Raw genomic sequence first — 16282 nt, 5'->3', positions numbered from 1 at the left:
AACGTCCCAATCAAATGGATCTTCCAATGCAATGATAGCTACTTACTGTAAAAACCAATTTCCTCTATGTCAGCTCTGACTCATGCGCATCCCATGTGCATCAGGATAGAACTGTGCTCCGCTGAGCTTTCAACCGATTTTTTGGAATTAAACTGCCCGGCCTTTCTTCTGAATTCCACATTTCAACAAAACATTGTCAGCCAAGTGCGTTCACTGCTTGTACCGCCTAGGGACTTCCTTCATGCATGACCAGATGGCACGTTGGCGTCATGCTTGTCATGTACTAAAGCTCTGGCTTGACCTTCGATGTTAAGAAACAACAGAAACTTCAAGAATGACCATTCTAATTATTATTCATCTAGAGAGTGAATATGGTGCATTTAACTCGCTCAATCTTTGGGCCTGCTTTTTGCATTTTATTAAAAACGAAACATATTTGCCCAAGAATGAAAACTTTTCGAAAAGTACCCTTGAGTTCCTATTTAAAATACTTTGTAATATACTAAGGAAAATGTTATCACTTTTCAAAAAGGAAGTAATCTAGTTAAATGAAAAAATGAATCACATTTTTGGAATTTATTTTACAAGGTATGATTCTACTCTCATATTTTAAAACCCCGCTGGTACGAGATTGTTGGTTTTTTTCCGAATCTTTCACTGTGTCGCTCTCAGTTAAAAGGGACGCAGGCAGAGGCTTGGCGGCCCCAGTGATGCACCAGCACTTGCTCAGGTGCTGCAGCTTAACCCCAGGCACCATGGGCAGGCGCTGCGGGTTCAAAGGTAGTGCATAAGATATTTTAAATGTTCTTGAAAGACTATTACACTGAAATGTCCGCAAACTTAAATATATCCTGGAACAAAACTCGGAAAACTCATAATGCTCTTAACATGATATCGAATGACCACAAAGTAGGGTGAAATGGACTGAGATAAGGAGGACACTTTTCACCATTCGTACTATCTACACATACCACATCAGAGACCACAAAATAGTTCATGAGGCAGGACTGATGTGTCTGCATATGTATTTATGTGCTGTAAATATATGCATGAATAGAGCAGAAAGGGGGCAAAGCTATGAAAACACCTGAGCCATAACCAGGGTCAGAGCCCCAATGGCCCAGTCACCTGTGTACAAAGACAATGTTTTCCCTCCTGCTTTGGACAGTAGCAAATGAGGTCTTAAAGGCTTACAAACAGCCATGCACCTATAGGTCTTTCCCCATCTAGAGCAAACAGTAAAGAAAATGAAAAGATGCAAGGAAACCATGATACCACAGGACTGAAGAATCACAGGAACCCCACCTCCAGGACCGTGAGACCAGAAGAACCAGATGGTGGCTGGCTTCCACAGCTGGCCACTATAAGAGGTCACAATGACAGGTCCTGGATAGAGTGGGGGACACATGTAGAGCACAATACAGGGCAATAAAAGACTAGTTTACTGGTCTGATTGAGACTGGGAGTACTCCCAAGACTGTAGACACCCTTCAGACCTGGAAATGCGCTTATTCTCATGAGTCATTTTTTTTAGCCAAACCATAAAGTCAGTCTAAAAAGAGAGCAGGAACTCTAGGAAGGCAAGCACTCGCTCCTTAAAATAATCAACCTTATGAATCAAAAGGACCATGTTTGCCCAGGTTTAAAGCTCCGAAGTCAAGATGGGACAGGGAAGAAGACCAGTGGAAGAGACTGTGGGGATTGTACTTAGAGTCACGAAGCAAATTGGATGTGAAGTGTTGAATGGAAAACCAACTTTCCCCCAGCTCACAATAAAAGTCTGAAATGCTAGTAGTAATGAAAGCCCACTCTCCCTACTGTTGAGTCAATGCTGAGTCGTGGCAGCTCTATAGGAAATGGTAGATCTGTGCCCGGTGAGTTTCTTTTTTTTTTTTTTTGGTGCCGAAACTCGGGAACGAACGGTGAGTTTCTAAGACTAACTCTTGACTAGAGTAGAGAACCCACCTTGCTCCAGAGGAGCAACTAGAGGATTTGAACTGTCGACTGTTCAGTTATCAACCCAACACATAACCACTACACTAGGATTCATTTCGAATCCACTGGGTGAAGAAAATTTAACTTAACCTTTTAATATTTCTTCCTATCAAATATAAATCTAGAAACTCACAAGCACACACTATATTAGCATGAAAGGTAGGTAGAATGTCAGGATTATGTGAAAGCATACAATGATAACTTCTTATCATCAGATAGGAAATCACTTTATTACCTCCTGACATGAACGGAGGTCTTCAGATCTGGACCTGGGGTAATATCCAGTTGTCAGGTGGGACATCACCCCAGGAGTGCTCACGCGTTCTAGTATTCTTTCTTGATCAGCTTTCAGAATTTGTTGGTGGTTTTTTTTTGGTGGGGGGTTGTTGTTGGGAGCATACGCCAATGCAAGTTTCTACATGTATACGCATAAGCTCCCTCCCTTCATACGGTACCTAACTGATCTTTCAAATTGCTGTTGTCATTGTGATACCATGTAGGTAGCTAGGGCTTTAGGCAGACGTTCTTCCCTAGTTGTGCCAGATTATTGTTTGGTTTTAAGAAGACTTCAGGTGATATTCTTGGTTTAAGGCTTCAAGATGACCTCAGGGCAATAGTTTCAGGGGAACATCCAGCCACCGTGGTTTCATAAACTCTGACTTGCCTGACAATTTGACATTTGGTTCTACATTTTCCCTCTTTGGATAAGGATTCTTCTATAGCATCTTTGATCAGCATGCTCAGGAATGGTAGCCAGGCGCCATTCATTGTGGTTGGGAAGGGGCCAGCCCCCCACCACTAATCATGGGTTCGATAGGCACAATGATAGTTTTGATATATAAATATTATATTAAAGTCATAGAGAACATGAGAGAGATAAGAGATTGAAATAATGGAGTCAGACATATTTCATAGTAGCATGCTCACCTCAGCCCAGCTTGGTGGTCCCTGTAGAGAGGGGGGGAGGGGAAGGAGGACAAGGGGAAAGGGAACAGGGGAGGGAGAGGAGAGGGAGCTGACAAAAGGCCAAGAGCAGAGAGAGCCTCTTTATTGCTAACCAAGGCCTATAGACCTTTTGGGGGGAGTCCAAGCCCACTAATTTCAGGTGAAGGGTTTGCACTATAGGTTATACAGCAATGAGAGGGGGACAATCTAGGGATATACACTCAATAGGAAGAGGAAGGATTTGGGGTACACGTGTGACAAGATGGGTGTATCCTAGATTCAGGATGGCAGCCTAACTTTGGATGTCACTGAGCCAGTTTGATCTGTTCTCTGGATCTCCATAGAAACCATTATCAGTAGGGTGTGAACCCCACCTACAGGAACCAAGCTAATGGTTGCCAGCCCTTAGGAAGCAGCCCATTGTCCCCAGCAGCAGGGAGCAGGCCCATCCCTGGTGGGACAAGACAGCAGTATGGTAGCTGACTGCCTCAGGGGAAGTAACTTTTACCATTAGCTTCAAGCAGTGTCCTAAGTTTATTATTTGGGGGAGATGACTTGGGAGAAATCTTTCTGTTTCCCATAATTCATGATAAAAAAAAGGCAGGTGTTCATGGAGGCAATTAGCCACCCATTCCATTTCCTCCTCTTTTTACTAACATCAGACTCTTTTTTATAGAATATTTCTTTCTTCTCTGTGAAGGCCCCACTCCCACCGAAACTGTTTCTCCTCTCCCTTGACCCTGTGCCTCTACAAGTTTTACCAAGTAACCATGAGACCTGGAGGTTGGCCCTTGATACCCCCCGCCCCCCCACCGACTTGCCCGTGGAAACACTTAAGTGTTTTCAGAGGTAAAAGCTTTTCCAAACTGGAGAGTTTCTACAGAATTGCCTCATGGTGTTGACAGGAATTGCTGTACCAGATGATGTCTTAAAAATGATCAGCATTTGGTTTTGAGTACAGCTTTTACACTCCGTATTCTAGTTAAGAAAAAGAAAGTAGCTTTCCGAGTGTATACAGAATGAAATCAGCACTCAATCTAAGTAGTCCAAATAATTATCACTTCCACAAAGAATGAACATAAGAGCTTCGCTCTGAACCCAGAATTCTAAGAGTCTCACAAGAAATGTTTAAAGCAGTAGCATAAGTTCTGATTGCTAGCTGTCCAAGGATTTCTTGGGAAATAGATACTTTCACCAAAACCAGAAACACCAATTCTCAAGAGTCTCCATTTGTCTTATTGATTTGGAGAAGAGGTAAAAAATTCAAGTGGAGCTCTTCAACTCATAACTCTGAATCCGGAACGCAGTTCATTAGTTTTCAGAGGCAATTACTTCTAAGTACCTTTATGATTCTTACCAACTTTATGTAAAAAGTTTCCAAGGAGTTGTGCAACCTCCCACTGGTCCTCTCCTCCATGTTTTCTTCTTTTCTACAATGATGCTCTAGATAACTTTGTATGGCTTTTCTAGTCATAATCTCTGAAACTGTCCCCAAATGACTGAGGGGACGCATACAAGCAGCCTGCATAGGAATGAGGGAACCGGGTATTAAATGAACCATCTCACTAGCAGGAATGGAGAGTTCGACCACAAAGAAATAAGGGCCAGGGGGAAGCAGGTACTTGGGACCCTGAGATTTCAACACCAAGCCTCCTAAATCCAGATGAGAGAGCTGAGAGACCAGAGATGACAAAAGACAGGAGAGAAGTGGTGAAGAAGCAGCAGCCAAAGTGGAGGCTGAGAGTGGTACTGTGGGAAACAGAAAGATTTCTCTCAAGTTTTCTCCCCCAAAAGTATCCCAAACTTAGCTGTTTGTTACACGAGGCAAATGACTATACACTTGGAGTTCAACAGAAGTAGGTCAGGGGTTATTCTCCTTAAGGGCTATCAGCCATCCAAAGCAAGCAGTCACCACTGTTGATCCCACAAGTAGGACCCACTCCCTTCTGATAAGGACAGTAGTTGATTGTTTCCTTGTGGGAGACTTCAGAGGTCAAGCCCACCCAAGGGTGACCAAGGTTAGACCACCATCAGGAATCTAGGGTCCACGCATCTTGTCACATGTATACCTCTAGTCCCTCCCATTCCTATGTGCACACCCCTACCTCATCCCCTTCCTATGATGTGTGTCTATTGTACTGCTCCTTCCTGTGACGTGTGGTTACCTGTAATCTCATCCCCTAAGGAGTTATAACCCTTGGTGAGCAATAAAGTTGGGATATCCTGCTCTCGCTCTCGGGTCTCCCCACAAGGCCCATCAAGAGGGGCTGAGGTGAGCATGCTACCATGAATTATGTCTGACTGCATTACTTCAATCTCTTCTATCTCTCATGCGCTCTCTGACTTCACTATAATCTTTACTTATTACCGCCGTACAATTGCGCCTACCGGACTGTGATGATGTGTTAGGGGCCCTCCTTTCCCCCACATGGGACCAAGAGCACAGAGCAATCAAGCACAATGCCTTTTCGGAAGGAAACTTGCTGGCAAAGTAGATTGCCCCCATGTACTTAACCTGGGGAGCTGAATCTGCTAACTTCCAGAGTTAAAGTTCAGAGCCTTTGGGCTGAGAATTGAGGGCAGAATGGTGTGCCCTTTAGGAAGTTTGGGGCAGTGTGAAAGGAGTTTTATGAGGCCTTAAAGCTTAGTAGGGCACAAGTTGGCCACAGGTCAACAGTTTAAAAACACCAGCTACTCCATAGTAGGGAGGTTTTCTCCTCCCATAATAGGTCCAGCCTCATAGAGTTGCTGTAGGGCAACATTGGCTTGATGGCAGTGGAGGCGATGCCTCGGTGGAACGTTGATAATGTTCTCTAACATACCATGATAAGGCTGTCTGTAAAGTGAACCAGATACTTGTATATATAAACCATAGACGCTAAATGGATTTTTGGCATGCACTTACTTGTAGCCCCATTCTAAGAGTAATGAGTTCTTATGACATGGCCCTGCTTGAAGTTCAACCCCAAGAAAAAAAACCATTGATTATATGAGTGCGATAGACAAATGTGGTGAAGAAACGAGATGGTGCCTGGCGATCAGAAGGAATAGCGCCTGTTGTCTTAAAAGAAGCAGCCATCAACTAGGTCCACATGGAAGAAGCACACCAACCCGTGTGATCCCAGGATTTTAAATAATGAAACCCAAATTTGAAGGTGGAAATGACATCAGGGCTTAAATTGTGAGCACCTGGTTTGCAGGAGGGTATGAATGACAGTGGAAACCCAAAGCAAATTTGAAGAATCCACACCTGGCTTTAGCCTCTGGTGAATCACCTTCAATCACGGTTGAGGGATGTGAACGACCCTTTTATCAGACAGCGCACATTGTAAATTCACATATGGCACATGTAGTTAACACAAAATGTAATCGCATCATTGGATCTCCCATGAGACCCATTTTAATGCCATTTAATTTTTCTAAGTGAAGGGGAAATATGTATGGATTAAACCCTGGAAATTTTCTCTGACAATGGACCAGGGATGTGAACCGCCTCGCTAACATGCAGAATGCACTGGAATGTGGGTTGTTGCAGATGTAGCCGGGTTACAATTCAACATCCTATCATTTGATTTTCCTTATGATCCATTTAAATGTTTTCTAGTTTTTAATCTTCTCTGCTTTCTTTTCTATGGAGGTCTGTCTCTGCGTTGCTTTGCTAGTTTGTTGTTGTTGTTGTGGGGGGGCATTGTTGCTGTTTGGTTTTTTGGGTGTTTTTTTAAAAATGTTTTTCTGTATTTGAAATCTAAGAGAGGCATACAGAGCCAGTAACCAGATTAATTGTCCCTTGTGGGAATGGCATGGGAGGCTGGGGGGGAATGGGAAGCTAATAACAATGAATCCAAAGTTGAAGAAAACTCTAAAGCTGATTGTAGTGATTGTACAACTCTTCTTGATGTAATTGAACTATTGAGTTACATGAGATGTGAATTACATGCCAATAAAACGGTTGGTAAAACAAACAAACAAGAGAGAGTTACAGCCTCAGAAACCCACAGGAGCAGTTATATCCTAACCTACAGGGGTCAAGAGGAGCTGAAATTGACTAAATGGCAATGAGCTTGAAGGTTTTTCATCGGTATTATTTGTTGTTTGTTTTAAGGGCAAAAGCCAAGAGCCCTCAAGGCTAAGAGGCCAAGACCAGAGACAGAGCCATGCCCATGGACCCAACTGAGAAGAGGCTCTTCTGACCAGAGAACTGCTATTTCTGATCCTGAACTGGTTAACTTCCCTAAATGATGGATAATCATTAATACTGTCTAGATTATCAAGGGCAGCAGAGAGGCAGGAAGGATGGTTGGTGTCAGAGTTGACTAACGATGACAAGGTTTGAAGCAGCCCAACATCTGTCTCATAGGAGTTGGCCAAGAGCTGGCTGACAGTAATTCCAGTCTTCTCCACTTGTGAAGGAATGTAGGTAAGAGGTGATCTGCAAGACATTTGTACACTTACATTAGAACAAATGAGCATCTGTTGCTTCAAATGTCTTTGTAGTTCCCTGCTTGCCTGAAGGACCACAGGTTTTTCAAAAACACATATTACAGCACTCTCCTTGAAGAAGTTTGGTAAGAAAAAGCTCTTCAACTTGAGCCGACTGCCCTCCCTCTTGCATACGAGATTTCTTTTTAAACTTTTTATTAAAGGTTTATAAAGCAAATCAGTTTTCCATTCAGCAATTCATGTACATTTGCTTCTGTGTCATAGATTATAATCCCCACAAAGTAGCATTGCCAATCCCACTTCCTCCTTGGCTCCTGTTTCTGCCTTTCCTAGCCCTTCAGAACACTGCCCTTGGGTAAATGCCGCCTTTTAAAATCTTAAACGGTTGATTCTAAGATATGTGAACCTCCCTGGTGTTGTTGCCCTAAAGACTTAGTACCTATGGTTTGGCTAAAATTGAGCTAAGGCGGAGAATTCAGTTAGTTTGAAGGGTGTCTAAAAGTTACATAATCTTGGGGATTCTACCTAGCAGTCTCTATTGGATCAGCAAGCCTGGCCATTTGTGTTACTTTGAGTTTTGTTCCACATTTTTCTCCCATTCTATCCAGGACTTTCTAATGTCATCTCTTTGAGAGCTAGTTGTGGAAGCTGAGCACCCTCTAGTTTTTCTGAGGTCAAGGTCCTGAAGGCTGATGTTCACACAGTTCATTTATCCACTAGACGAATTGTTTCCAAGCACCTGGATGATTTTTTCATTCATTCCTCCAAGTGGGGGCCCTTGACTTTTTCATCTCCTGGTTTTCATGGTTCTTCAAACTCAATTGCCTATGGGATTTTCTTAGCTCCAAATTTTCCAATAAACTTTTTTGCTTAAGTTACTTGAACCCACTCCAGGTACTGGCCTCATTCAATCTGGGTGCTATCTCAGTTTTATTTTTACTTTCTCCGTCGGTTCTCCCAAGCCACGTGGTGCATCTGAGCCAACACCATTTGCGTGCTGTTGCATGCTACTTCATAGTGAGCCCATCTACAACGTCTGAAGTTCTTCAGAGCAGAACTTCCCCATGTGTGACCTTTTTTGAGCTACACACCTATACTTTCAAGACGTTGCTTTGTGTGCCCCATTCATTAAAGTATAATTAATTATGTCTTCTCACCACTTTTTCCTTATATCCCTTTTCTCAGTTTAGTCATCGTTTCTCCAATCACCCAAGCCAGAAGTCGATATCTTTCCTAGGCTGTTTGTTCCCGCATACTTAGCCTATCTTATCCAACTAGATATCAAATTCTGTCAACTCTGCCTCCTTATGTATCACTTACGTGCATTACCCCTTTACCTTCCTTCTTTCACAAACCAAGTTTAAGCCCATATGTCATCCCTGACCTCTCTAAGATGTCACGCTCTTCCGGCCTTCATGTACAATGTGCTGGGATAATCATTTCCTTTCCATCTTCTCCCAGTGCTCAGTGTCATGTGTTTTGACAGGCAATAGATATTCAATATGTACTCCTTGTTTTATACTTCTAATCCTGTAGCCTCACATTTTTCCTTTTTATTCATATTTCTCTCTCCCCACTGGCCTTTCCACCATACTTCTTTCTGTTGGCTGAATTATATGTTTTATCCATCTACCTCTACCCAAGAGTTTCCTATGTCTATTGTTTATGAAATAAAGGCAGGGCATTAAAACTCTTATCACAGCCCACACCTACATTTCCACTCTGCTCTTTCACTACTTGTCCCTCCAATGTTCTTCACAGTCCAGTCAAACTCAACTGTTAATCCTCCCTTCCCCTGCCCCGCCCAAATGCTGTGTACTTCCTGCCTCCATTTCTTCATGAATGCTGCATCTGACACATGGAATGTCTTTCTGCCACTTCTTTGCTTGTCCATAGTTTTGAAGGCTCAGCTTGAATGCCACCCTCTCCATGAAATCTACAGCTTTCTTCTTCAACATGGATGCTTTAACACTTGGTTATCTCCCTTTGTACAAATGCCGGCCTTGGGTAGAGCAGCCCCGAGCAGCAGAGCTCTTCCCCCGGCGCGCCCACGAAGCACCCGAGTTGTCAAAAGCAGTGCTTTTCAGGCCACCTTCAGCAGCATAACAGGTCTTGTTAAAAGACAAAATACATAAAAACCCAACCCACCGAGTCCGTCTCCTTGAAGCAGAGCGCAGAATTTAGCATGTTTAAAAAAACAAGTTCCCCAGAAGCTAGAGACCTTTGAGATTCAGACATGGACTTTGAAGTCAAGCAGGCGGTACATTCTAACTGCACCCAGAATAATTTGGGGAAAAGATGAACTCATGGCTCTGATATACATAGAAATTAAGCAGACGTTAAAGATTTTGTTGAGTCCATTCACTGAGATGATTGGCCTGGAAAACAGACATGTTGACAGAGTTGAACAATTGCTGTGATCCATGGCCCGGGAGGAGGGTGCAATAGCTCACACCACGTAAGGGAAGACACCCAGGACTTGGAAAGGGTCCTCTTGACAATGTACCTTTCTATTGAAGCAGTGTTTCTTTCTATACCTATAATAGACATAAATTTCAGTATGTCACTTCACTTCCCTGGGTCTATCCGTAAAATATTGATGATAACAGTTCATAATTCTTTTTTTTGTTTGGTTGGTGTTTTTGTTTTGTAGTCATTTTATTGGGGGCTCATACAGCTCTCATCACAATCCATACATACATCCATTGTGTCAAGCACATTTGTGCATTTGTTGCCATCATCTTTCTCAAAACATTTGCTTTCTGCTTGAGCCTGTGGTATGAGTTTACAATTCTTAAAATGGTTTCATAAGAATAGCACTATTTACCTGCTAGAGCTCTTGTGAAAGTAAAAGGAGTTAATGAATGCCAAGGACTTCAGGCAGTGTCAAGCCCGTGACACTTGACAAATATTGCCTAACTATAAGTTTCTTGAGACTCATCCTTGTTCATTAACTAATGTATTCATTCAATTGGCTTCTCTTTGTCCAATATTTACTCATGCTAGAAGTGGGCGGTTAGTGAACAAGGGCCTGTCCTCAAGGACGCCAAAATGGCAGAAGAGGCGAATCTTCCAACATAATGACACAGGATTGAGGAAGTGAAAATAGGTGTGGGGTCACAATGAACAAGAGATTAGTTCATGGATACAATAAACAGTAAAGCCTGATACATGTGAATCTGTGCTAAATCTTGGAGCATGGAAAGGAAATCAGTAAGGAAGTACAGTGTGCTAGTAATTATCGTGCTAGATCATTACATTTAATATAATTCAGTTCCCACTAGAGCCGCATCACATTAATAAGAGCTCTTGCTGAGTACTTACTATGTGCAGAGCCCTGGTGATGCTGTTGAGTAACCATTAGACATCTAACACAAGGTTGATGGTTTGAACACACCAACCACTCGGAGGGAGAAAAATGAAGCATGTGCTTCAATAAAGGTTTACAAAACTTCCAAAATCCTATGTAGGAGGGTGCCTATTGACTCGCTGACAGCAGGTTTAATTTGGTTTATGTGTCAAGTATCATCATTATAATTTATGGGGGACAGCATAAACGAAACAAATAAACCCCCCAGCCTGAGCTAAACCAGGCAACTTTCCCAAGGTAATAGAGCCAGCGAATGACAAAGACACAGTTCATCCCAGACACTCTGCTTCCAAAGCGTAGAAAGCGTGTCTAAGCTCCATATTCCCAGTGGGCAAATCGACACTCAGGGAGATGAGCTCTCTCACAAGCGGATTTGATGAGAATGTGGGGCTCTGGTTCCAAGGTCCAGGCAGCTGGAGACAAGAAAAAGTCCAGGAAGAGAAAGAATGTGCAAAACCTAGAAACATGGAAGAGGCTCGGCATGTGCCCACCAAACGCTTGGAATCCAATACGTGTTTGTGGAAACAGCAGCAGCAGCGGGTAAGGTCACTGAAAGGGGCCTGTGGGGGTAGCCAGCCCCCCACAACTGATCACGGATTCAGTAGGCAAAATTGTACGGTTAACATATATAAAGATTACAACAGTCATTGAGAAGTAGGAGAGATGAGAGAGTAAAATAAAGAAGTCAGACACATTTCATAGTAGCATGCTCACCTCAGCTCCTCCTGGTGGTCCACGTGGAGGTGAGGGACGAGAGGGCAGGAGAGTGAGAGGGCGAGAGAGGGACTCATTGCTAACCAAGGCTATTATATCTTTGGGGGTGTGCATGCCTCCTATGACACAGGAAGGGGATGTACAATAGGCATAAGCATAACAGGAAGGGGATGTACAATAGGCATAAGCATAACAGGAAGGGGATGTACAATAGGCATAAGCATAACAGGAAGGGGATGTACAATAGGCATAGGCGTAACAGGAAGAGGATGTACAATAGGCATAGGCGTAACAGGAAGGGGACGAACTAGAGGTATACACATAATAGGAAGGGGAGGGCCTACAGGACGGGATACATGTGACAAGGGTGAACCCTAGACTCAATTTGACAGCCTAACCTTGGTCACCCTTGAGTTGGTTTGACCTCTCTGGGTTCTTCAGGGAAATAATCTACTATCCTTATCAGAAGGGAGTGGGCCCTAGCTTAGCGTGGGACAGACTACAGTCTGAGATGGCTGATAACTTAGAATAACCGCTGACCTACTTTCATTGGCTTCCAAGTGAATGGTCATTTATCATGTGTAGCAAGCACCTGGGTTCGGCATATATATGTGGGCAACAACTTGGGAGAAATCTTTGTTTCCCACAGACCTGGGTTATAAAAAAATAAATCCTGCCACACAAAGTTGTGTAGTCTCTATTCAGGAGGAGATGGGAACACAATGGATAATTTTTAGAGGGAAATCAGATCATCAAAGGTTTAGAAAGTGAAGGTAGGAAACCAGTGATGAGACTGCAAGTCCTAATGTTATTGAGAGCAAGGGTTTTGAAGTTGGCGGGGGGAAATGCCACTTATTACGATGTTAGGAAAGAAATACTCTTTGAACCCAAGTCTCCTCATTTATAAAATGAATATAGCCTGAATATTCCGAGGCTACCATGAAAGGGTATAGGCAAGCCTCTGGTCATGCACTTTAGAATTAGTAGGCATTCAGTAAGCTAGTGTAATAGCATTAGCAGTTGTTTGCCATGGCTGCTGTGATACAAATTAATTGAGACCGAGTTAGGGTCCTTTTGAAACGAGAACATGCTAAATATATCCACTGATACTCTAGGGTTTTTAGAAATAAAACCAGTGTCACTACATTGTCACATAGCAGATTGCTCTGTATCAAAACAGTCATGTTCCAGACAGGACAGAGAAAAGCAGATTTCAGAAATGCCATGAGGGTAAGGGTTCAGTTTATCAAACATTTCTTGTCTTCCTACTGCGTGTTTGGCAATGTGTAAGTAGCCAGTGATGAAGTGTGTATTGCTATGATGCTCAACAGGTTTCAGTAGAACTTCCAGATTAAGACAGGCTAGGAAGAACACCCTGCCAATCTGCTTCCAAAAGTCAGGCAGCAAAAACCCATTGAAGCCAACGATCACGGATCACAATGCAAATGATCACAGAGAGGGTGCCAGATGAAGCTGTGTCCGTTCCTGCAGTGCATGAGGTCACCATGAGTTAACTCCATGGCAGCTAAAAATATCAATATATAAGAATGTCAAGGACCCAATCTCATCTTACAAGGAGTAAAGTCTACAATACAATTCTTCAGGCTGTTTTACTTTGTTTCAGATCCCCAGACTCCTCTTTTATTTGTAATCTCACATCTGAGTCTGATATCTACACTGCTCCTGTGGACATGATCATGGCCTTCTGCTTCACGATCCCCCCTTGGACTACCTCCTTTTCTGGCTAGTCCTGTTAGATGAGTCATCTTGCGATGTCATACCCAACCCTAGTTCCGAGATATCTTACGACTAACTCTAAACCACCCTCACTGCCCTGGAGTTGATTCCTCCTCTATAGGACAGGGTAGAACTGCCCCTATGCGTTTCTGAGACTCTTTTTGTTGTTGTTGTTAAATCATTTTATTGGGGGCTCTTATAGCTCTTACAACAATCCATACATCAATTGTATCAAGCGTATCTGTACATCTGTTGCCATCATCATTTTCAAAACATTTTCTAGTTGAGCTCTTGGTATCAGCTCCCTTGTGAATCCTTGATAAATTATAAATGATTATTTTTATATCTAATACCGACCACTGTCTCCCTTCATCCATGTTTCTGTTGTTCGTACATCCCTCTGGTGTGTGTGTGTGGGAGGGAATGTTATACATCAATCATTGTTATCGGTTACCCTTTCCTCCCCTCCTCCCCCCACCCCACCTTCCCCCTACCCTCCTGTTATATCTACCCCCATTTCTGTTCCTGGGTGGGGGGGATCTGACCTGGATCCCGTGTGTCGTAAGCTCTTATCAGTACCAGTGTACATGCTTTGGTCTAGCCAGAACTGAAAGGAAGGACTGGGGTTATGATGGTGGGCGTGAGAAAGCCTCAAGGAACCAGAGGAACATTGTGTATTTCATCAGTGCTACACGGAAAAGTCTTTCTCCTACTGATCAACTGACAGCCCAATGCATAGCCATTCCACCACCAGGATCCCTACCTCATTATTCGAGTAGGAGAAACCGACTGCTCCGATACCTGTTTCTAGAATTCTTCTCGGAGGAAAACACCTTGAGGAGTTATTAGGAGTAGCTAACTAAAAGAGAAACTGCTGTACCTTAGAAACGCAGCTGGGCATGTGGACAGGGTGGAGCACAAAGAGGAGGGAAATGGCAGGACAGAAAGCAGAATAACCTCACGGCACACCGAAAACACCTTTTAAAATATACACTATCATAACTTATTTGCATTTCATCAACACCCTCTGTTTCTCTCAAGTCTTCAATAAGCCTTCTACTATCCCCAACTCTCCACAGCACGGGCACACAATGAAGCAGTTAGCGAAGGGCGTTGAGTTCCACGGCAAGGTCAAAAGCTGCACACCCAGAGCACCACTCTCAGAAGGGGCGACTGATCCCGAAGCAGGGACGGGAGCTGAAGGCGAGGCCAACACCGTGGCTCCTCAGGGAAACTGGCAGAGCACTTGGGAAGCTAAGGTGCGTTTTAAAAGTTGTGTCAGAGAGGCTGTGGTCAATCTCCTCTCACTTAAAAGTAAACAGACGCAAAAACCCAGGGGCAGCCCCAACTGGCATCTGGGTCTCCATTTTCGCAGTCACTGAGTATCCGCCATAAACTCGCCAACATTCCGATTTGCTTTGCCTCATATTGGCCACCATTATCTCACCCTAGGTTCAAGGGCCAAAAGTTGGTGTCCTGAAGATCCACAAACTTTCTTTGAAAGGGCCAGATAGTGGACACTTGGGATTTTGCGAGCCAGACAGTCTGTCATGGTTTCTGCAGCGGAGATTATGAAGGAACGGCTGTGCTTGAAGAATGGACCAGCCTATATTCCAATAAAACTTTTTTTTAAAAAAAGGTGGGGGGCATGCGCCTTCTGTTCTCTGCACAAAGGGTGTCTCTTCTATTGCTACATGGTGATCAGGGAACTCTTTCCAAATGTCACTGCTTGGCTTAAGTACTTGAATGTCTTCCCATTGCCCTGAGGATAAAGTCCAGTTCCCTCAACCAGGTGAGCAGGTTTTTTCCTAGTCAGTCTCATAAGCCTCCTCTCTCCCCGCTGCCGGTTTCCAACTCTGTTTTTAAGCAAAACGGAACTACTTTACAGTCCTCGCGCTCCTGGTCTCCTCCTCGAGACAGGTATTTGTAGATGCTGGTCATTGGGCTAGAAAGATGCTCCCTTCCTGTGCGTGCGCAGGCTTAGTTGATCCCTACTCATCTGCCCTTCAGGCTTCTGACCCTTAACTTCCTCCGGAAGCTTTCTTTGATCTGTAAGTCGCTCCTTTTAGATGCAGTTGCCTAACTGCTCTGTGTCTTCTCCCATCACACTGCTCGGGAGGTGTTCAGGTTCCCAGCCAAACGGCTAAACCTTTTCATGATCTGAAGCTCTGTGGGGATCAGAAACCAGTCCGTTATTCACTATTGTATTCCCAAGTGCTCAGGAAGTCACTGGTGAATGAATGGGTTTTTTGAGAAAGGAGTAAGGGAAACATAAGAAAGAACAAAGACGGAAGGCGCCTTCAGAGGTGAAGAGTAAGTGAGGCTTGCGGGAACTCTGCAGTTTGCAGGGCGATTGAGGAAGTCCGATCTCCTAGACCTTCTGATGCAGTCACCAAAGGCCTACAGCCTTCCATTTCTGCTGCCTTGCAAACTTCATCTCCTTGTTGGCTCCTGATCTCCTGTTTCATTACTTGTTCATAGGCTCATATATGCTGTACTGTTTACTTTCCTCAGAGAACAAGCGTGGGTGATACCAATAACTAGGCCCAACTACTAGCTGAAAAGTTGATGGTCTGAACCCATGCAGGAGGCCCTCAAGGCAGCCTGGCTACGGGCTCTCCAAAAGCCATAGTCTGGAAGACAGCATGGAGCAAGTCTACTCTGCACACAAGGGGGGTCCCCATGAGCCAGAATCAAATCAAAGTCAACGAGCAATAGCGTTTTCTCTACCACGGAGTAGACGCCGTTCGTCTGCCTGCTCTACCGTGAGTGACCTCCTTTAGGCTCATGCAAGCCGCAGAGTGACGCTCTCTGAGAACGCCCACTCCACGGTTGATGAAACTGAGACCCAGTGTGATGCAGCATCTTGTGAAAGAAACATGAAGCAGCAGAGCTGAGGTGTGAAGGAAATCGGGCTACAGAACTGGACGTTTTCACCTCAGACTTCATCCTAGCTTCGCCGGGATCAAGTCTGTTCTTCACTCCTGTGTCCTGGTACAACTCCACATGTTCCAGGCAGGTTTTATCCTCAATCACGTGTGGTTGAATCCAAAGCTCCTTCACGGAGCCCACATTGTACCC

General features: G+C 44.0%; 1 non-coding gene across 1 annotated transcript; it reads right to left on the bottom strand.

Moving 5' to 3' along the window:
• Positions 1 to 657: 657 nt before the first annotated feature.
• On the bottom strand, positions 658 to 787 carry LOC142437904 (small nucleolar RNA SNORA76). The gene has a single exon (XR_012782406.1). It is a non-coding gene; the product is annotated as a small nucleolar RNA SNORA76 (small nucleolar RNA).
• Between the last annotated feature and the right edge of the window lie 15495 nt (positions 788 to 16282).

This window comes from Tenrec ecaudatus, chromosome 1, assembly GCF_050624435.1.
Source record: "Tenrec ecaudatus isolate mTenEca1 chromosome 1, mTenEca1.hap1, whole genome shotgun sequence".
Lineage (NCBI taxonomy): Eukaryota > Metazoa > Chordata > Mammalia > Afrosoricida > Tenrecidae > Tenrec > Tenrec ecaudatus.
The sequence above is the reverse complement of the archived record's forward strand: the minus strand, read 5'-3'. Positions and strand labels throughout refer to the sequence as shown.